Genomic DNA, 24,140 nt, shown 5'->3' with positions numbered 1-24,140 from the left:
CCCTGCATAAGACTATCTGGATCACCCTTCATCTCACTATAAAAGATTATCAAATCCTCTAACAAAGATCTAGAAGAGAGACTTTTGCAGAAGTATTAGTGTGCGATGTAGACCGTGCATATAAAGTACTAGACATAAAAGGACCTATTCTTTCCAGCTGCGTTATGCTTTGCCTACTTCTCCCTACCAGCTGCTTCTGTCTTTCTCCACGCCCTCTCCTCAGGACTTCTGGATGGAACCTTGCTCACATCTAAGAGAGCTGTCACACTGCACTCAGCACTTTTGTCACTTCTTCCTAGATGCAGACATGAGTCCATGTACAGAAAAACTCTTAATCCTCTATCCTGTCTGGTCCCAATTTTTAGAGACGCTGGGCTCCTATGGACTTCAGCTGGAGCGGTGGCTGCTCAGCGCTTCTGAAAATTCAGGGCCACACAGCATATTAATGTCCAGTCCATGCCACTGGCAAACCTGTGTTCACAAATAATGGCCTTCCAGGGAGGGTACGTGAACTGGACAGTTGGCTAACACTGAAAATGATGACAAAAGCCAAACTGTTGCCATTTCAACTGGCCTGTCTCTCTCTCTGCTGCAATGGACAGTCCTGCAATATGTCATGCCTTGGTATAGTCCACTCTGTAGCACTGGCCTAAAAGCATGTGGAAATCTACTGCTGGAAATTACTGCATTGCTGAAATTGACTGGTTTTTGATAAATGCTCAGGAAACTACTGCAAATTTAAACTACCTGTGGACATTATTCTGTTACCTTTGAAGTCAGCAGGCAGGATCGGGCCCCATATAAGCATATATAATACTTGTTGAATAGTGTGTTCCTGATTAGTTTTAGCATTATTAAAAAAACCCACCTCACCTGGGCAAATATTTTCATGAGGATGCAGCTTGAATGCAGGATGGCAGATGCTGACTACACTGTATGCTAAAGAAACCTACCCTTATACTACATTCTAGATACATCTTCGCAAAGTTCTGGAAAAAAGTCACATCCACTAACGGGCGAAAACATTTTAAGAGCCAAACAGAGCTGTGGCCACACATCTCCTACTGACTTAAATAGAGAAAGATTGAAGAGTTCTATAAGTTACCATCCTTGCAAAGTTTTAAAAATAAATAATTTGCCAATGACATCTGTATTTGTTTGCTGAATTTGAGCCTGAGTGATTACACCTGTAAGTAGTAAAACATGTAATATGCACTCACCAGTGTGCTACAAGACCCTCTCTGTGCTGATCCACTGAGGATACGAGTTGCCACAACCCCCATCCCCCAAGACTTGGCTCTTCGGCTCCTGCTGTAGCACCTCAAGGCTTTTAGTTCTAGAGGTCCCCAGATCAGTCCCTGGAGTGTCAGGCAAGAGTGAGGCTGTCACACATGTGCTTACTTTTAAGCATGAGCTTAAGTGCTTTGCTGGAGAGGGATAGATGTAAGGGTGTATGCAAGTGCTTTGCTGAATTCGGGCCTCATTAAACCTAAACAGAGGAGAAAGAGACAAAGCAAAAGTAGCAACAGAGAAGAAGGGAAATAAGGACTGAAGAAGAGGAGAAATAAGGATTGAAGAAGAGGAGAAAGAACAGGTAATCCATTGCTTCTGACAAGTAGTCAGTGGTGTCATGAAATGAAGACAATAGTACACAACAATCTAGTATCCTCTTGACTCTGTACTGAGATTACCAAAATATTCATCTGGTGTTCTGTCATAGATTTCCTTTTACATCATTATTCATTGATGTCTTGAAGGACAGCCTGTAGGGCTCATTTAAGTCTTAGCAGTGTCTCTGGAGGATGGCCATGTCAGGGAAGTCTGTCCCACTACTTTAAAATTAGTTTGCTTTTGTACCATCAGTTTTGCGTAGCACTCTCCGTTTTCCACAAGGGGGAATGCTGCTTCAGAATCAGTGGTCCCTAAAACTACTTTTGTATGCATTTGTTACTCTCTTTTCGGAAAGGAATGTTTTCTCACTTCTTAAAGGACTAATCCTGTTCCCACATACTTCAACGGAACAATCACGTCCCAATTTCTGTAATGAAAGTTCCAATTTCCCCATGTTGATTTTAAAGAGAGCAATCCCTCATTCTGATTTTTGTTAATAGGCTGCAGTGTTATGCACCACAAAAATCACATTTTCTGAAGGAAGGAGGTAGAAGTCCATTCTCTCCTACTCTTTCTCTGCTTCATATTCTTGAGACACCTGTTTCCAGCATCAATGACTTTTTCATTGCAACTGTCAAAAACAAAACAAAAACCAGCTCACTGGAGGAAGAACACAGTTCAATAATTTCCTCAGCAGTACATTCAGCATTAATTTTGCATGATGTATTCATTCCAGGGTTTGAAGGCAGCCTTTAGCTTAAAGTCACTTGCGGCTAAAAATGTAAATCTTGGGATTAGGTAATTACTTTTGCCTTTCTTTTCTAAAAGCATGAAATAGACTGTAAATAATCCAATATTGAGAGTTAATCTAATCACAGAGGGTTCTTTGTTATCGAAAGAGGGTCCCAGTATCTATGCTTCACACTGAGATAATTCAAGCTACATTTCCGCTGCAGTTTCAAATAGATACAGTCATCTTCACTTCCTGTCCTAAATGGTTGTGCTTGTGCTGTTGTGCCCCTTGCAACCACGATGGCTGCATTTCAGTGACAGGTGAAGTGAGCCCTATATGTAAACCATAAAATACTTAGGGATCTTTAAAAGGGTTTAAAGGCAAACAAATATGAAGATACCGCCTTGCTTTTTGGGCCCTAAATTAAATTCTTAGGTTAACAACACAGAACCTATATGTAGAAATTAATGACTAAAGTGATATGTCAGATAAAATAGCCTCATCTCTTATTTTTACCACCTGTTACTTAAGTTTCCAAAATAAAACTACTGTTGCTTTGGCGTCAACAGAATTCTTTACTCCTTGTAAAGGCATATTACTTAAAACCTCTCTTTTGATGAGCAATATACAATTCAGAAGCAGAGGTATAACCCAATAGATTACAGCAAATCGTGATCAAGTTTTGAATTGACCCATCCAAAAGCCTGTTTAATTAATGATATACATTATTGTCTCTGCTTACCCAAGTTCACACCGCCTGCAAGCCTTTACGTGCTTTCATAACGATAAAATGCAATAAATGAATTAGTGTCCTGAGGGATTCTGGGCTGAAATGAAGGAAAGCCATGAAAGATAAATAAAGTCTCAACTAAGTTTATGATTTATTGATCCCCTTCTTTGCTCATCTTGCAGTGTGGGAGAGCTCATTTTTGTGTCTGGCAGATGGCCGTGTCACCTTTGCTAGTAGATATTACCATCCCATAAAGGTGTTTGGGACAATAAGTGTCGTTTCAATCTGATGCTGGCCTCAGCAGTTTAGTTTTATTATGCACACAAGATCTGCCAGTGGCAGAAATTGATGCACGTATCCAGGGACTTTGCTTGTCTGTCACCAGCATTTTACTCAATTTTCTCCCAAAGAAGTTTCTCTTTAAACCATCTTTAAATGGTTTAAATTACTCTCGACACATCATTTTTTGTCCATTGTTACAAAAAATATAATTTCCACAGTCCTTCAGGGGACAAAGAATCAATATTAACTATCTTTGTGTCCACTGTACCAATCTGAATTTAAGAAGTACTGTATAAACCACAGCAGACTGGAAACATTATTTGAAGGATGTCCTGGAAAGCTATTCCCAACCTCAGCAGAAAGCTTCAGTACTAACTATTCAACAGTGGGAATTTTTGGTATGATTTTCAAAAGCGCTCAGCACTGACTCAGCTATGTTCCCACTGAAGTCAGTGGGAATTTTATCACTCAATGGGAGCAGACTTATGCCAGTTCTGAATGATTTTGAAAATCTGATCCCTTGTATGAGGGCTGGCTTTAGGGCAAATTGAACATAAGAAAGCATGCAGCACCACACAGTTTTAAACCTCGCCCCAGCTAATAAGCATTGATATACGTTTCACTAGAAAAACAGATCAATCCATATTCTTTGCTGTATTCAGCCTCTAGGCTGCGCACAGCCTCAGGGGAGAATGACACATGGCCTGTCAGGAAGAGAGTTACCGTTCCCTGGTTCTGAAAGCAGTTTTCCATTCAACCAGGCAGTTTAGAGCAGTCTTGGGGCTGCTCTAAACTCTGCCAGATGGAAATGGGCCCCAAAGGAACATCCACCAACATAGCACATTCCAGCTATGCCTTCTCCAGGCCCTTATACCATATGATTTATGTAACTTTTCTTTTTAGAAAACCGGACATGCATGGACATGCATTCCAGTTTTAAACGTGATGTTTTCTTAGCAGTGTATGACTGACTAAACAAAATACAGAAGAGTGTAGGCAGGGCTTTGGAGGCTCATTACAAATTGCTTGCTTCCTCTATTTGTAGTGCCAATGCAATAAAAAGTGATTCTGAAGTACTCTGACATTTAAAGTGTTTCCATTCAATTGTATCATTCCAAACAGAACTCTCATGCCAGATGTTTTTGGATTGGTTGGGGGTTTTTATTATCCACTTCTTATAGTAGCTACCAACATGTTCAGTTTATGTCATAAAAAGAGTATTTATTAGGGTGTGGTCATTGCCTTTTCTGCAAACACAGAACTTTTGCCAAGGCATTGTCTTCTTCATAAGGCACCACACCACACACATCAATCTATTGTATATAAGCACTTGCAACCATTATTATCAGTCTTTCTCTAGCAACCACCCAGTAGAGGAATACACTAAAGAGACAACGAGGGACTCATTTGTGCAATCATCATCATTTTACAAAACTACGCTTGGGATTTGCACTCATCTCCCCCCGCCAACAAAACTCAAAGGCTAACGAAAGCCCATTGCTTTCTGTTGATACAAAATGGTTGTATTATTAGTATTGCAAAGATCAGTAGCTGACTTTAACACAGCCCTTTTTGTTCGGGTGAATCTCAAAATGCAAACTGGAACCTATGGGCCCAATTCCTTAGCTATGTTCTGCCTGTTTTACACTGCTAAGGGGATGCAAAACAGATGGATAGCCAATTTGGTCAGCAATCTGGGAACTCCCCAATGTAAGACGGTTTCAGAGTGGTAGCCGTGTTAGTCTGTATCAGCAAAAAGAACGAAGAGTACTTGTGGCACCTCAGAGACTAACAAATTTATTTGAGCATAAGCTTTCGTGGGCTAAAACCCACTTCATCGGATGCATGCAGTGGAAAATACAGTAGGAAGATATAGATATATATCACACACACACACACACAGAAAAAATGGGTGTTGCCATACACACTGTAACAAGAGTGATCAGTTAAGGTGAGCTATTATCAGCAGGAGAAAAAACCTTTTGTAGTGATAATCAGGATGGCCCATTTCCAACAGTTGACAAGAAGGTGTGAGTAACAGTAGGGGGGAAAATAGGCATGGGGAAATGGTTTTACTTTGTGTAATGACCCATCCACTCCCAGTCTTTATTCAAGCCTAATTTAATGGTGTCCAGTTTGCAAATTAATTCAAATTCAGCAGAGTAAAACCATTTCCCCATGTTGGCCCCAGACTCTAGGGACAACAGGTGATCTAAAGTCACTTTTGTTTCTACCTTGAGTCATAGCTCAGCCGGACCCACAAACTGGGGCCTCTGTTGTGCACATAAGGTTGCAAAGAAGCAACTGAAAGCAAAATTAGGCCCTTTAATTATTAAAATCTACATGTACCTACAATGATATAAACCCAAGTTCCTTAATGTGTAGGGAAAGTGTTTTCTAAAGAAGATGGGTTAGTTATCTTGTTCCTTTACCCTATAGTGGTTTGATGCTATATATTTGATAAGAGCTTCACCACGGAAGATAAAATCACTGAGGCTATAAAGCATTCAGCTTCAATCCTGTTATTCTTTGTGTCCTAACTTTTCCTTAAAAATCTCAAAGAACAGGAGGAAATTCAGCTTAGATGTTTTGTCTAGAAAAGGCCTATGCTTTAAAAAGTGTATCTGTTCTATTACTCAGAGGACTGGAGGTTTTAGACAGTCTTTGCCAGTTCAATGCATTTACTGAAATAGCATTGTCGTGTTTAAACAACTTGCCCTTTTACAAGCTGCATTTTAATTCCATTATGTGTATTTTTACAGACATGGTTATTTTAACCATTCATTTATTTTTTCAACCCAACTTAAAATACTTTCCGAACCTTTAGCATGTTCATGATAAGTAGTATGAGTCACTTGTTCAAAGAACATATCCCTGTTTTGGGGGGGGGCGCTAAGGAACAAAACGGCACAGGCAAAAATCCCAAATATTTTTGTCCTCATTAACTGTGTATGACTTCCCATAATCTACAATATGAAGGCATGAACTTACTTGCACTGATGATTTTTTCCACATAAATGTCCCCAGTTTACCATGTCCAGTTGCAAATGACATTGGCAAGTAGGGGATTAAATATTTCATGCCTACATACCTTGAAGGTCGTCACAGGAAGTATTTCACTTTCCCACTTCTTTTAGGGAGTCACCTTGGTTCATTTAGAACTGGTCCTGATGCTTTATCGTATTTTCCATCACATACACTTACCCCTAGAAGTTCCACTGGAAAGTTAATGCCTAAACAGCCCAGCACCACAAGGTATAACAACTATTCATTAGACATGTTAAAGCACTTTAGCACCTGCTCTGCTCAAGAGGGGTCAGGAGTAACAGGTTTCCTGACTAAATCCAAACTAAATGCTGGTACAGGAGGTGGAGTTGCACATCTGTTGCTTAGACATTCCTCTACTGTAGAAGATTTTTGTAGTCTCGCACAGCAGATATCACGCTAAGCCTAGATTGAGTGATTTGGTAATAATATCTAGTTAATTGAAAAGCCCTTTTTAAAAAAAAATCACATATGGTATTAAAAAAAAGGTTAACATCCATCACAAGAACCCAGGGCTGACTGACATTTCATATAGGAAGTTGATTCATGCTTGTGTTAAACCTGGGCAAGGTCCAGCTGAATCAGTCAGCTAAATTATTGCACTGCCAGTTTAATATTTTGCCATCTGCTAACTGAAAGCTCTGCTGCCTGCTGGGTCTCACATAGACTTTTATTTATTATATTACACATGGCAACATCTGCCACAGGATTCAGCTTGACTCAGCTTCCTAATTAAACAAACAAACACAACAACTTCAGTACACGACTAGGTCTAACTATTATTTATAAAATGTAGGGTAGATATTAAAAAAATATGTCAGCTACCCTTGGTGATCAAAAAGTCTACATGGAGTTTACCAGGAGGGTTACAACAACTTTGATTAAACTCCTCAAATATCCCATTTTGAAGTCACAAAACAGCAGCAAACGAACAGCTACAAGTATTTTTGCCTTTATTTTTAAGCTGTTTATTTTGTATTGATTATGGACAGAAAAGGCAAGTGTTTCAACGAGTTTTCAACTCTTTCCCCTTTAGAACACCCCTCCTGTCACGCACATACTACACCCCTATATATAATGTTCAAACGTTTTCTAAAGTGAGGGGGGGGGAGAACAGACTTCTTCTTGTACTGTAACTAGGACAGAAAAGTAGCACTTGATGGAAAGCGGCGCTTGATCAGAACAGTATTGCATGGTTCATCCAGCACACAAGAAGCCATAAATGCCTCATCTGAGAACATTCTTAATGTCTTGGTCTAAATAAAAGGGAAACCTCTGGCAAAAAATAGTATTAGCTACAATAATGCAGTGAGATGATGCCTTTTCAACTTGTTTTACAGAGGCAATCAAATAAATATTAGATGATCATGACTTGCAAGCGGCCACAACCTGGAACATTGATCAACAGCAGAAAGGGAAAAGGATGGCTAAAGTGGGTGATGATAGTAAAGAAGGCAAAACCTATTTGGGTTTTTTTAAATGTAGGTAAGTCATCTGCCATAAAACTACTTTAGAAGGATAACGGGGGGGAATCCTGGACCTAGTCAAGTCAGTGAGAGTTTCTCCATTTCCTTCAGTGAGGCCAGGATTTCACCCACTGTGTTATCATGTAAAGTAACAATGCCAACCAAATTAACATTTCTATGTCTCATAACATATACCACATCTATAGGACTTGATCCAACTCCCACTGAAATCAATGGGAGTCTTTGCATTGGCTTCAATGGCAGCTGGATTATATGTGTCTTATATTCAGACAGGCGAGAATCCACAAAAAGAAAATACTGTACAAGGAAGAAATACATTAGGAACAATCTGCTCAAGTCACTTTAAATTGAAGCTGAGCTGGCTGACTTAAAAGAAGATAGTTAATCTGCTATCGTTTTTCTTGATTCAAGTAAACACATGGCCTGATTTAAAAAAAAAAATGAAGTGACTAATTATTGGTAAGTCTTTGAGACTCTTCTTTTCAAAACCTGGCATTTGAGGAGACGAGCTTTAGCTTTAATATGAGATCACAATAAACAACGCCATCTCTTTAGGGCTAGCTAAGGAAGCGTAAGGTACTAGTAGTGGCCTGCAAAGGATAAAATCCTTCTAACAGCATAAAAGGAAGATCTCCTTCAGTGTCAGTGAGAGACCTGTGGTGAAATACTGGCCCCAGTACAGTCAATGGGAACGTTTTGCCATGGTCATCAATGGAGTCAGGATTCTACCACTGAGATTTTGGGGCCAACAGTGCTACAACTATTGCTCCATGTATGTACATGAAGAAGCTGGAACAACAATGAGGTCTCTATAGATGCAAGCCATTCATACGCTGCAATAGCTAGAATCCATAAATACCCATGAGAGACAATTCCTTCCCAGTGTCGGTCCTAGGGCAGTGCAGTTATCCACTGACTCTTCACTCAGGTACAGGGGCCAACTTGTAGACATTTAGATCCCTTCCATTTTTAAATAAATCAACCAATATAATACAGCACAGTAGGCACGATTATCCACTAGTCAAAAGGCCCCTGCTAGTGGACTACTTACAACTGGGTATGTTTATAGCCTCAAGCCTTGAGAAATGACAACTCCTCTGTATTAACATGTGCCTTTTAATTTAGCAGGGCAGGAGTCCTAATACCCTCAGGTTAATTAGACTCCCATCTTTGTAGATACAAAAATATAAGTTTCCTGTACAATTTATCACATCACAAATAAGTTAAGCCCATAGTAAGCCCCTCTTTTCTTCAGGAGCCAGAGCACCTATAAAAGTAATGCTTGTAAAATCCTTTGAGTTTCAAAGCCTGAAATGTTGGCAGCTTTACGGGTTCAGTTTAAGCGAGATACACTACAGGATGTTTGATCTAAACTGCTTTTAATTAATTTTGGAGTGTAACATTTGGATATGTTCAGGCTCAAAGAAATAATCAATCCTTTCCTATTTCATTGATGCTGCACAATGAATTATTTATGACTGAATCACAAGAAGCCAAAAATACCAAACAATATGAACTCTATTATCCTTCCTCTCTCGTTTAAATATTAAGTCTACCGTTGCTTATTTGAAAAGCTAGCATAAAAGGAGATGATAAGGGGGCAAGAGTAAAATCTAATTTGGTGCGGCACAAAAGGACAAATACATGTTATTTTACTCCTCTGCAAGATGCCATTGGGATCAAAAAGCTGTAGGTCCTTCTTCAAACCAACCATCACCAGCCCAACTTCCCACCGAGAATTTCTGGAATAACTAAATACCATCCTTGGGCACACTTAATAGGCAATACTTCCCCATTCAAAAGTTCAAGAATGAAGACTGTATTAGGGGAAAAGTAACACATCAACAATATACGTAAAGGAATGATCAGTAAAACACACTCCTCCATGGTAACTTTGGCAGTAGTCCTAACTCAGTCCCCGCCCTCACCAATGAGATCATCCAATAGGTAAATGTCTCTTTACCAGGTCACTTCCTCCTCCAGTAAATACCAACTCTCTAGTTTGGTGTTGATGGGTAGTGTAGATCTAGAGACACAAGTGCACTTAGGCTGGCCTGTCTCCAGTCCCGTGGGAAGTGCTGCCTGGTCCTGTCCTGTCCTGACCCAGTGTAGTTGGGTGAGCACCCGCTCTAGCCCTGAAGGGGTTGGAAAAGCCCTGCAGAGAGATGGGGCTGGGGAAGGGAGCAAAACCCCGGCTGATTGGGGGAAGTGGCTGCAAGTGGAGCCACACCCCAAACAGACTAACCGGGCCTTATAAGAAGGCCAGGGCAGCCAGAAGCTCAGCAGTCTCTCCTCTAGCTGTGGAGGGAGACAGGCCTGGCTGCTGGAAGGTTGAGAGGTACCTGGGAGTGAGGCAGGGCTGGGGAAAAGCCAGACTGGAGCAGGGGAGCTCCAGGCTGGTGACTCCCCAGGCTGTAGGGCCTGGTTCTAGGCCTATAGAGGTACTGAGGGTGGAAGAAGGCAGCAGGCCAAACCCAACCTTGCCAGTGATGAGTGGCATACACTGTAGTCTGCCCCAGGGAACGGGGGCTAGTTGGTGACTGGCAGTAGCCTTACACTGAGGCAAGGTGGGGGTAGGGGGTGGGGGTTCCCTTTGGTGGGGAAACCCTGAGGCTGAGGGGTTACTGCCAGAGGGGCAGCACCCCAGAAAAAGGGGCACCGGGGTCTGGGAGGACACAGGGCCAGTGGTAAGGTGGATCACTGGCCTGCAGAGGGTGCTCCTGGGTCGATGAGCTAATTCCCGGAAGAGACCAGCAGGAGGTGCCGCAGGGGTGAGTTCACACTCGCTTACACCCAGCAATAGTGATTCCAGTTTTATTTATTGGCTGGGTAGAAGGGGCCTCACTGGAGTTCACTTAGCTCTGCTAATGTCCTCTGTGGCTTCAGTGAAGGGCCCTTTTGGTATTGCACCTAGCTGAAGTGCTGCTGGTGCATTCTCTCTGTCATGGAGTCATCTGTGCATTGTCTCCAATCAAAGAGCCACCTCTGCAGTGACTCTTACAGCAAAGTCCTCAGCCTGAGTCATCTCTCCCCATGAAGTGCTCTGCGCTAAACATAGCAGGATCCTCAGGGTAGGAGAACCAAAAGCATACAGGACCCTTGAGCAGAGTCCCCACCACAAGGAGCTCTTTTCTCTCAGGCCACATCTGAACTGAAGTTGGGAACATGCTTCCCAGCTCTCCTCAAGCTACTATGCTAAAACTTGCAGCATAGTCAGGGTTGCACAAGCAGCAGCTTAGCCTAGCCGCCTGAGTGCAAATCCTCCCGAACCCCCTAGGTATGTTTTGGGGCAGGTGGCCTGAATCACCACCTGTACTACCTCTGGTTACCCTGCTATTTTTAGCATGCTAGGTTGAGCAGATGAGCGCATCTGTCTACCCAAGCTGGGAAGCATGCTCCCATCTCAGTGTAGATGTACCCTCGGTTCAGTTCTCTTACCCAGCCAATTCTGAGTTTGTGTACAGTTACGGTGGCTCCTAAAAAGAGTCATTGGAGGAATTCTAGGTAAATAACTTAGGTAAATGAAACTCTCTGTAGCTATGCTTCCCACTGTTCACTAATAGATGGAGGAGCCTGAAGTGTCTTCTCCTCTGGAACGTCTGCCCATTTGGAGTTTGGATAAATAGCTTATATTGATGAAGTGACCGTTCTTCCCCATATTCACCAACAGATAAGCATAGAAACCCCTTATCCTAGACCAGTGGTTTTCAACCTGGGAGTCCACAGACCCCTGGGAATCCACAGTCTATGTCTAAAAGGTCCACAAAAGGTGGTTGTTACCATAGAACAGAGGTTTTCAACCTGTGGTCTGCAGACCCTGGGGGGTTCACAGACTAAGTCTTAGCTTTCCAAAAGAGTCCGCACCTCCATTCAAAATTTTGTAGGGTTCCGCAAATGAAAAAAGGTTGAAAGCCACTGCCCTGGACTAGAGCTTCAGTCCACCTAGTTTACACAAGTAATGAAGACTGTATTTAGTGATCAGCCAGCTCTATAATTTCTTGTGTGTACAAACAGCAAATGAGGATTATCCTCTTGATAATTAAATTATAACAAATAAATATGTAGATCTGAAGCAGCTGACTTGAGTAATGTTCATGCTCTTGTGACAATCTCATGTGGGAAGCCATCTTAGAGGTCGGTGGAAAGCTGTCAAAAGCTACACACCTCACAACACAGAAGGTAGAAAAGGGAACTTTTTCCTTCCACTCCACCCCTTCTCCCCACCTATATAATGTCATTGCATTTTCCAGAATTTAAGTCTAAATATTTGTCATGTAGTATGTAGCCTTCTCTTAGGGTGATGTTCCGCATACTGCATTCCAAAATATTAAATCCAACCCTAATGAGCCCCTTTTCGTAAACTCCTTACCATACATTTTACACGCATATGCAGGAAATGTCAAATACTTGAGAGGACTTCAGGGGAGCTCTGACAATTTATACCAGCTGAGAATCTGCCCAGAGATCTTCTCAGAATATTTCCTTCTAAGTCTTGTCTCAGGTGCTATACAGTCCATGCCACCCAAACATGTAACTGTCCTGCAGAGGGAGCCCTAACCAGGAGGGAAAATTATCTTGAGTTCCACTGAGTTCTTGCCAATCAGACACGCTCTTCACTGCAAAGTATTACCACTGTTAGGTGACATGAGCTGTACAACAGTATCTGTCAAACTGACAGGTTTCCGCTTTTTTTAATAGTTGCTCTTTCAGTGCACATTCCCCGACTAGCCTCTTCAATCATTCAGTTTAGCTGATCTGAGTCCCAATCTTCATGTGAGAATCAAAGGATTTCACACTGACACAGCGAATCCCCCTTTACGCTATATAATTCCTTGTGCTCGAGTCAGTTCCCAAGTTGATCCAGAGCGTGTCCCAGATGTTTCCTAATGCTATTAAAATTCATTTCTGTTCAAGATCATTGCTAGGGAATGCCTTGTTGACAGATTAGCCTTTATTTGCGGAGACATATACCAAAAGGGACAAGCACAATTGACCCTAATTATCTCCTACACAAAGTGTTAGAGCTAAAGAGTAGGTTTAAGGCTGTACATTTCCCCTGATGTGGAGCCTGGCATTTCAACTTGTTCACTCACCAATACCAGTGGGTGTCTCTGTAGGAGCAGTAGCAATGGAGGAAGAGAATTAAAAACCAAGATGCTAAATTAAAATACATATAGTATCTAAAGGATGAGCTCTTACTATAACCAGAATTTAACAATTATCCTAATGGCATAGTCTTAATGTCTCAACTAGATTCCTAAGTGATTCTGGCCTCCGGATAATTTCAGTAGCCATCATGTCTGTCTATAGTCATCTCCTTTTCCTTGATTTGTCTTTCAAATCTTTCTGATGCTAAAATGCTTCTTTCAAAATCATTATCCAGTGCAGTGGTGAGAATACATTAGTGGCATCGTTATCACCCGATAACCAACAATCATATCTTAGCATGGGAATACTTGGTAGCAAACCAGCATTTCATATGGATGCTCCAGTTTATAGTGATACAATTCAGCATGAAATCTCATGAGGGCATGTAAATATTTATCATTATTGTTATCCATAAACCACGTCCAAATTTTCACTAAGGCTGCCAAATCCTTGTTAGTTCCAAACTCGGGTTATGCTTATCCTGTGCCACCCAACAATCTGGAATTGAACTCCGACAGGCCCTAATCCAAGTGGTTGTAGGCTTGTCAGCAAACTATAGAAAGAGTCTAATCAAGTTGATGTTTGATCAGATCTGCTCAGATGTGACTGCATCTCCTTATGGAAAAGTCCTATAGACTAACAGAAAATAATCTTTATTCCTGTGTAGCAGGGATAATATTTGCTATTATAATGTCTATAGGACGGTTAGTAAATCCTGGTGAAAGGATATCATTCTCGATTTAATTCTATAGGTGGTGTGAGTGATTTCTACAAAATCCTTTTAAATGTGTATAGAACTTTATTAAATCTATGTGGAACTCTGTTGGCTAGAACATTATTAAATTTAATTGGACTTTTTCATTAGAGGTAGTGATTGATCAAATAATCCCTCATTCAGTACTACCACTAATCCGGATTCCCTTTTAGTTCAAAACAGTAGGGTTTGCGTTGTATCCACACTTACAGCCAACAAATCCTAAATGGCTTATGGATTTGAGTATCACAGGGGTAGTAGCCGTGTTAGTCTGAATCTGTAAAAAGTAACAGAGGGTCCTGTGGCACCTTTAAGACTAACAGAAGTAAGTGATTTGAGAGAGTAAATGCACCCTCTTCCCATAGCATTCTAGATTTTAACCAGGAAATTTTTCCCTAGAGGTACTTCACCTGGGTTCCCCCCCGTCCCATGTAAAACACTGACCAGCCTTGACTCTATTTAGCTTGAGAAAGATGAAAGTGGAAAACCTAATACCACGATCATATTGAAAACAATATAAGGGCACTCTTTTATGAAGGTATACAGAATGTGGATCCTGTGAGATAAGTGAGACTTCATCCTAATTAAAGTACAAATTGGAAAGAAGACTGAAGATCTCTGAGAAATGGCCAATTCACTATTAATGGAGAAGCTAGATAAACATTGCATGATTTCCCTGGACCCTCTGAGACATAAACAATGCAATTAAATGGGAACATTTACTTGCACTCTTGATGGTATTACCTGAGGGATGGCAGATGCCAGATAGTTCAGTGTTTATTAGAGGCAAGTAGCAAGTTTGGCAACTGGAATTGGCTCATCCCCCTCTCTCATTTTTGTAATTTTATAACACCATATGGCCACTACAGATTTCTCCGGCTATCTTTTGGGTTACGTTCAGCTGTTTCATAGAACATTTAAAGTGAAGTTAAACATATTGAAGATATAATGATCAGTACTGAAGATACATTACCAGGGATTGTTAAAAAACCTTGCCAATACAGAAGTGTAGACTACTGTTTCAGACATTTATAACTAACTAATATTTGTTAATCAGTTGCTTGGTACCTCTGCTTTTCAGACTCTGACCAAAAAGACAGGTCTCACAGTATAGCCAGAACCCCAGACTGCCTCGGGCAAAACTGCCAAGGGAACAGGCTCCAGAAACATGTGCCCCTCATAGATGACAGTCTTCCTCCCAACCCTATACCGGAAACAGCAGATCCACCAGACCTCAATCACTGTGATGAGACACAGGGAGAGGGGTGATTTGTCCCAAGTGATTTATGGCTTTATAGAGCATTATCAACATCTTTAGCTGGACCCAAAAGTGAACTATAGGCCAGAGCAGCGTATGGAGTACTGATGATATATATTCAACAGAGTTCACCTTATTCAAATCAAAAGCCATTGCATTTTGATAATGCTGTTTGTATAGCCTGCCCCACAACAGTGGAGGTACTGAAACATCATACGGAAAACACTCATGGTATTTTTAGTCTTGGAGTTCTTGGTTTATAGATTTTAAGGCCAGAGGGGCCTCACAATCATCTAGTTTGACCTTCTGCACAACACAGACCACAGAATTTCATCCAGGTCTCTCCAAACCAAACCTTTTGAAGTTCAGCCATCATTCATTTTAAGACAGATTGGACTCTGATTCCGTAACCCCAACAGCAATTCAGACCTCATAAGCTGCCATGGCTACTTCACCCTAATAGAGTAAGAGAGCCACTGTAGTTAGGTGGCAATGCTGTTGCTGGAACATTTCTATAACCCAGGTTTGACATTTAAGAGGTAGGGGGAACATTTTGGGCTTGGGCAGAAGTCCAGTCTCCTTCTAGCTAAATCATCTCTTCCTTTTTTGCAACTTTCCATATTGGTTTTATGGGACTGAATTTTCTTCTTTACTATACACCTCTACCCTGATATAACGCAGCCCAATATAATATGAATTCGGATATAACGCGGGAAAGCAGTGCTCCGGGGCGGGGGGGGGGCAGGCCTGTGCACTCCGGCGGATCAAAGCAAGTTCGATATAACGCGGTTTCACCTATAATGTGGTAAGATTTTTTTGGCTCCTGAGGACAGCGTTATATCAGGGTAGAGGTGTACTTGCAAAAATTTCCACAATCCACTTGTCTCCTCAAATCCCATCTCTCTTCCCCCAAACCCACCACCGACACACACACTTCTTCACCGTAAACCAAACAAGCAGGCTGGGATTACCAGGGCTCCACCTGTGTGGATTCTTAAACAAGTGACACCAGGGATTGTAAAACTCTTTCTAGTTCTAGTGAATCAAATTGGACAAAGTATTGTTTGAAAAAAGTTGGATCTAAATGGATCCTGGTTATACCCACCCTTCTAAGTTCTCCCTACTAAATGAGAACTACATACATGTAATGGAGTTCTGATACTTGTGGCCACAGTAGAGTCAGAAAACCTAAACAGTGATGCCAATGAGTTAGCAGGTAGCTCAGGGCTTGACTCTCTGAAGTTCCAAGTGCCTTCCAATTCTCACTGAATTCAGAGAGTTGAAGGCATTTAGCATTTCATATGACGAAGCCCTACGTTGGCCTGATTATCAGCAAAGTATTTATGCTACAAGCACATGGCATAATGGTTAGTGCAGTGTTGCAATTTATTCAGTAAATATCTTAATTATCTATTAATTTGTCTCTGAGATCTGTGGGAGGGTAAAGCATTCAGAGTTCATGCTCCTCCAAAGTGCCCAGCAAAATAACTCAAGCTGGTATTTACATTCTACTGTTCTTTCAGATTCGCGGACTTAAACATCAACAAGTTCAAGCCTGAACGCTGTGGCATGCCAATGAGGCTGGGCCTCATTAATTTTTAATCAACCTTTATCCACCCTAGTTTTTTAAATGAACTGTTACTAATGACTAGTCATATGTCAGTCTAATGAATGGGATGCAGACGTGCATTAAAATAACCAAATTAGCTTTTTTGGAATTTTGTTACATTTCTATGGCACTCAGCCCCAGGTAATTATAGTTCAGCACTACTTGCCCATATTAAAGTCTATTTATTTATTTGAAGTCTTTAGGCAGGGCATCCCAATTTAGCTCATGTCAGCTGTTTTAGAGGCACTTTTCTTATTAACAAAGAGATAAATACATACAGACTGTGTAAAATGGACGCTAGAACATCAATTAACCACACACAGGATATACAAGAATAGAAAAAAACCATGAAAAACAGAAAAATATGAGTGAACTCAATCTTTAAGCATACGATCATATTTCAGGGTTTCCTTGAATGAGGAAGGCTGAGCCTATGGCTCAAGGTAGTAAAGAGATCTAATTTCTGTGGATAATTTAGTGCTAAGAACCAAAGTGGCCCCATGACCTTTATTACAGATCATTAGATTATAACAAATAACTTGGGGGGGGGGGGGGAATTTAAAGACAGGTGATTCTGAGTGCCAAAACTGACACCCTAAAGGGGCCTGATTTTTAGAGACACCCAAAAATACTAGTCCCTTTTGAAAATATAGGGCATTATTAAAAAGTTAATGGACAGGATTTCAGAGCTTATTCTTCCATCACTATTTAAGCAAAATTCCTATGACCTCCAATCAGAATTCTGTGCATAGGACAAATATGTGGCAGTACACGGAGCTAGGCAGCCAAGTTAACTGTCCCAGATACCACAGGAAGACAGGACCAGCCACCAGTGAAGGTCAATCTTCCTTCAGTAATCTGTAGTAGTAATATGTTACCAGATCCCCGTACTATTGCTGGGACCCCACCGACCCTCCCTTCATACCAGGGTATTTAGAGCCAAGGATTCGGCCCCTTATCGTACTCAACGTTAGGTGCCTCAATCAGTCTACACCTGTTTTAGGCAATGATCTCCCCTAATCTTGCTTCCAGTTCTGGTTTGTCCAGCCTCCTACTGAATGACTGCAATGGACATTTGCCAAGCTGTGACAAGGTGAACCCTTTCCAACCTAATCTGTTTACCAAGTCTCTGGGTTGCTGAAAGGAAAGTAAAAAAAATCCATCTACTTTAGGCTAATCTGGCAGAGGGGGAAACATTCTGTCCAGCCCCAGAAAGATATATAGCAGGATTGCCCAGAACAAGTCCCACAAACCAGGCTATTCTAATCCCAAGGAGATGGTTGGGAAGAGAGATTGCTACTAGACCAAGAATGGTGACCAAGGAAGGGCAGACAGCCATTCGTCAGGGGTATGGGAGCCAGTTCACTCCCTCTGAAGCATCTGGCACTGGCCACTGTCAGAAGACAGGATACAGGACTAGATGGACCATTGGTCTGACCCCATATGGCCATTCTTGTGTTATGTTCTAATGGCCTTCTAGTGCACCCTTCAATCCAGCCAATCAGCAAGGGAGACTCCCTTGGCATGCAACCTCCATGCCCAAACCTACCAGGAGGCTGAGTGCCTATGAGGAGAGGGAAAAGGGGAGGTAAAAGCACTCCAGGATTTTCTTATCCCTTGTGGCCCCCACCTCTGAGGCTCCGGTGAGTGAGTGGGACAATTTGCATTTAATTCCAATTGTATTCCCCTTTGGGGATCAATTATGCCTTCAGGTGTATTGTGCACTGACATCCATAGGAGCCCCAGGCTCACATCCCCAGACAGAATTAAGGAAGATGCACAGTTCTGTAATCAGCCTCCTGTTGATAGATTACAGGAAAGGCAGAGAAAATGCTTAAGTAAGGAGGATACTTATTGGATTCTTTCAGGCAGGAGCCTTATTTAACAAAATGTAATACAGAACAATCTTATTTCAGGCCCCTAAAAGTCACTAAATGACTTCTAGGCTGACAGGCCTGGAGAATGAAATAATTTCTATAATATAACTACATTAAAGGGACTGTATTGGCAGCAGCAATGCAAGCTTCTCCATACCAGCCTGACCAAGGACCTAGAGGGACATCTCTACAGGCTGAGAAAATGGTCATGGACAGAGTAAGGTCAAAGGTCTGGACTAAGACTGCACATTAGTCTCTAATGTAGGTGTCCCATTCACTAGACTGACATATGGACTAGCCATTAGTAACAGTTTGTTTCAAAGGCTATGTGGATAAAGGTTCATTAAAAATGAATGAGGCCCAGCCTCACTGGTATGCCACAGCGTTCAGGCTTGAACTTGTTGATGTTTAAGTCTAAAAATCTGCAACAGTAGGATGTAAATACCATCTTGAGTTATTTTGCTGGACGCTTTGGAGGAAAATGAACTTTGAAAGTAGTGGTGGTTTTCATATTATATGCTCTTGTCAACTGGCAACTAGTTACCAAAGTGCTAGCTGATGGTAATCTGAATTAGATTCAAATTGCTGACCTCAAGGTAAAGGCATTGTATCTCATTCTGAGTCCATTTCCCAATCTTTCTCGAATTCTGGTACACTATAACAAAGTTAAAGTACATGGGAGAGATGGGCCAAGAAGGGAGAAATGTGTGGTATAGCCCCGGCCTACGACACTTAAGTGTGATAAATCTGTCACAAATTTCACAGCTTTACAAAGAAAGATTATTAGAATTACAATTACAGATTACAATTTGGAATCCATACCCTGTCATTGCAGATTATGGACCAAATCTTCAACTGGCATAAATCGGCACAGTTCCATTGACTTCAATTCAGCTACGTTAACGTACACCTACTGAGAATCTGGCTATATGTGTGTGGAACAAGTAAAACCAAAAGCTACTGTAGGCAATAGCCATTGCTGCTCATAGAATAGTTTCTAAATGATTGCCATTCTTTTTTGTAACACTAAAGAAGTCTGCGATAAATAACCTCAAGTGCCACAAAAAGATTCATGAACGGAAGAATGACTTACCAGGCATGACTAGAACTACCTGAAAAATGAGTAAAGCTCTCTATTGCCTCAGAGAATTTATTGTTTTCCTTTTTAGAGTTTTATTTTAACTTTCTCTCTTTTTTTTTTTTGGTCTTCAGCAAACTCTTTCTATCAATACTGCAGCCTAACTTAAAATGCCACATCATCAGTCTTCAGAGACTACTCCTCTCCTTTCCCCTCACTCCACACACAGAGGTAGGTAACCAGCAAATCTAGTAGTCTCCAGATGCAGACGGGTTAAGTGACTTGCTCAGAGTCCCACCGGTCAGAGTCAACTCCCAGTCCCAAGCCCATAACCACTGGACCAAATATCTTTTAATTGCTAACCACAGTTGAAAGTTTTGTTTATGAATTACTGATGAGAAAAACTACAGGCGGGCTTGCAGGAAAATAAACTGCATTTATAAATATTGCAGCAGCCACCATCAATTATATAGCAGGTCCCAATTTCTGAAGTCAAATTTTAAACCAGATATATTCATAGACACCATATAAATGCCAAACCTCTCAAAAATTTCAATGGGTTCTCTTTTCCTTGGACCCATTCAGCCACCATTGACAACCATGGGCAGATCCTCAACTGGTGTAAACCAGTGTGGCTCCACTGATTTAAATGGAGCTGTGCTGATTTACACTGCCTGAAGATTGGGACCTGGGCCTGCAATGTTGCAAAAGCAAGACAGAAACGATGTGCCAAATTATTAACCACAATATGACTCAAAGTGACTTTCAGGTTTAAAGGCGCATTCTTAAACTGACAGCGTAAAGCAGTAATACGTAAACCAATCTATAAAATCCTATATACATAAAACAAAGTTGGGAATGTGCAAAGGACCCTCTGTTGTAGGAAAGGTCTATTTCCTGTATTCCTGTCTCTGTGCTGTTTGTGAGCACAAAAGGTTAAAGGAGGGTTTGGCCAATGTAAGAAATCAATATTGATAAAGTATTTTCTGTTTCTCCTGAACCTCAAGCTGCATATAAATAGAGAGAGCAAATTAATCACTATAAGTATTGAGGAAAGGGAATAATAATGGCAATAATTTTGTTTTCTATTATTAGTTTCTTCTTAGAAAACAAAGTTTAAAGTTTAGCAGATATAGTTTGAGGGAGACAAATACAGACAAACTGAAAACTTGTGCTGCTGTTTTGCTCATTCCATTGCAGGCCAGAGTGAACACTGATCTGAATTATGTTGATTTAACCCAATAAAGAGTTAATTATTATTTGTATGACCTTAGAGCCTAGAAGCTCCAGCTGCGACTGAGGCCCATGGTGCTAGGCGCCGTACAAACAGATTGTGAGAGGCAGTCCCTGCCCCAAAGAGCTAAATAGAGAAATTAGACAAAGGGTGGAGAAAAGGCATTATCATCCCTGTTTTACAGAGGGGGAGCTGCAGTACAGAGAGATTTAGTGACTTGTCTAAGGTCACACAGGATATCTGTGGCAGAATCAGGAATTGAACTTAGATCTCATAAGTGCCCAGACCAGTACCTTAACTAAAACAAACCACTCTTCCCATCTTTTACAGGTCCTTCATTGCTGCTTATATGATATGGTAGTGATCTGATATATTAGACAAACAAATGAGGTGCTTCCTAGAACACGGCACCATATTAAAAATTATTCTGCAAAGACTTTAGCACACAATGTATGCATGGAAGACAGTCCTATTAACTATAATGACACCACTCACAGTGTGTCCAGTTAAGCATGTGTGTAAGTCTTTGCAGAACTGGGGCCCTTGGGTGTTATCCTGCATCCCTCACTCAGGTGAGGCACCTACTAATGGGACTTTTGACTGAGTGAAGACTGTAGGGTTGGGCTCAGTGTGGCCACAACTAATATTTCTTTCAGTTTAGATTAGAGCCAATACCTGGTTAAGGTGACCAGATAGCAAGTGTGAAAAATCAGGACACTTTTTTCAGGCAGAGGGTGGGGTATAGTTGCATATATAAGCCAAAGCCCCTAATATCAGGATGTCTGGTCACGGAGTTCAGATCTGGATTGGGAACAGATTTTTCTCAAAGTCTGGAGATGTCTGGCCCCATCCGAAGCCCATTGAAAGACTCCCGTTCATTTCAGGGGACTTTGGATCAGACTGTAGTGCAGTGTGAATACTACAAACATTAGGATAAAGGAACAATTTTCATCTCAAGAGCTATGGAATATCAGTGACTTTTTATGTTCACTTTCCTTATGCATTTGTGGTATGTTGCTAATGAATTTACTCTTCCCAGTAACCATTCCATGCTATTAATAATACTAAGTTCTGTGACAGTACTGAGAATTTATGGAAGTAATTCTAAATGCACCCAACTCATAGTATAGACCAATAACCAATTAGCCATCAGCTGAGGGGTATAAAAGAAGAGACAGGAAGGAAGTGAGAGGGAGAGACTTGGGCTAGCTGAGTCCAGTATGTTCTGAGATTTCAAGAAAGAGAGACCACTGTTCTCCCTCGGCCCTATGGGAAAGGGCAAGAAGCACTGTAAATACTTTGCTGCACAAAGTATTGGTGTTGGTGACAGGAATATAAATAAATTTGCCAGTTACTGGAGAGAGACTGAGAGGTTTCTGGGACATCAGAGGATGGGAATGGAGCAAGGGTAACAACCACATTTTTACACATAGCCTCTCTAAATTCCTAGAGAGACTTAAGTTTGTCTTGGTAAACTTTTGAGAACCTTTTGTAAAACTTTGGATTTATTTTGTAAAATGCGGAATGCAATAAAACATGTTAGATAAGGACTGGATTGTGCCATTTATTAGTTATAACCCTGAGAAGGGGGAGGTACAGAGATGCATCACTTCAGGAGAATTCATGGAAGGGTTGTTCCGCGGGGGACAAATGGAAAAAATATTTCAATTAATATTTTCAACAAACAAATTATAGCACATAGGAATTGGGCAGTATCCCTTTAAATAGTTTGAGAGTCCTGTAGTAAGCCTCTGTGTCTTCTGTTGCAGAAGCCATCAGGAACTAACAAAGCAGCAGTGACTATATGTAGCTATGCCTTGTATGTTTGTATGTTAATAAACATGATTCTTTGGAACCCAACTGTGTCCATGTGATTTCCTTCTTTTCTTAATGTTGTGTAAAGAGCAAAGATGATAAACCTATCTGCCTCTTATGGAATAATCCTATGTAATTTAATACAGATGAAATCAACAGGGTTCTATACTCTAAAAACGTACTGAATTTAATAAGTGAATAAGATCCAGTTCATAGTACTTTAAAGCAACCTACAGAATTGAATGGGGAATTCTGATTTTGTTACAGAATTCTATAGGTTGGTTCAAAAATTACATAGAATGAGAATTATTCCCCATCAAGTTCTGCTGGATTTTTCCACAGAGGCCATTACTATTTAGACTCATCTCTCCATTGTATGTCTAAGGGGTCTGTCCCTTTGGTATCTAAGCTCAAGGTTTTGGAAGCTGCATTAAAACAGTTAGGCTAATGGAGTTGTATGCAATAGAATACCATGCAGTACTTGGTTTACCCTGAGGATGTAGTATGCATCTTCCAGGCTAACAAAACAAGACTAGCTGGTATTCTTATTTATTGATGAGCTATGACTGCCATCTGTTCACAGGTCTCTTGAAGGTTTACCCAGCGGGGCTTCTGGCTCACCTTTCTTGATAGTATTAACTCCCCAAATGTAAACCATAAATTTGCTTAACAGGTTGCAGATGCCATATATGGATTCACTGACTCTTGCTCAAGTTACCAGGAACCCAGGCGGTACATTTTATTTCTGCAACAAACAACAATGAATTTTCATCATTTTGAAAGTCTGATAGCAACTGCTCCAGGCATGCAGGCAGGTGCATGTTTCGCAAGCAGACATCATAAAGCTCTGACAGCTTCTTCTCAGCTGCTGTCATCCTAGTCAGTAATTTCCAAAAAGGTATTAGAATATTCATAGCTGGTTCCGAACAGATTAGGCGTGGGCAGTAAATCATACGAGATTAACTTGGCAAAACATTTTTATCCTTTCATATGCAGCTGTTCAAATTTCTGAAGCAATGGAGATTGTTTCATTATAATCTAATATCTAGGTGCTGTACCTCTGCCACATATGAAGGCGGGAAGGACTGAAGGAAGACAGCCAACTGCATTGTTAGCTTTATCACGTAAACTAAACACAAACTCCTTTCAGTAGAACACATGTTATGAGGGCTTGATGCAACTTCCCCAGAGTCAGTGGGAGTCTTTCCATTCACCTCAGTGAGAGCAGGAGCAGATGACTTGAATGATGAGGAAGGAGCCAGTGAACCAGAGAGCTGGTTTGTGTGTGTGTGTGTGTGTGTGTGTGTGTAAACTGTGTTAATTTTTTTAATATGACAAAACACACAATACAAAACAGGATAAAGAAAAACCTACAGCACAATACCAGGAAACTTCTGATACAATGATACTCTACAGCAACAGAAACTGCCCCTCTATGCCCAACCAGGATTATTCACATACCTGTACTTGCAGGATCAG

General features: G+C 41.1%; 1 protein-coding gene across 1 annotated transcript in view; it reads left to right on the top strand.

The window, feature by feature from the left end:
- Positions 1-24,140, top strand: part of LOC135973815 (uncharacterized) — a 1,510,190-nt gene that overhangs the window by 80,303 nt on the left and 1,405,747 nt on the right. The gene's annotated exons all lie outside the window — the stretch shown is intronic.

Source organism: Chrysemys picta, chromosome 10, assembly GCF_011386835.1.
Source record: "Chrysemys picta bellii isolate R12L10 chromosome 10, ASM1138683v2, whole genome shotgun sequence".
Taxonomy (NCBI): Eukaryota; Metazoa; Chordata; order Testudines; family Emydidae; genus Chrysemys; species Chrysemys picta.
The sequence above is the reverse complement of the archived record's forward strand: the minus strand, read 5'-3'. Positions and strand labels throughout refer to the sequence as shown.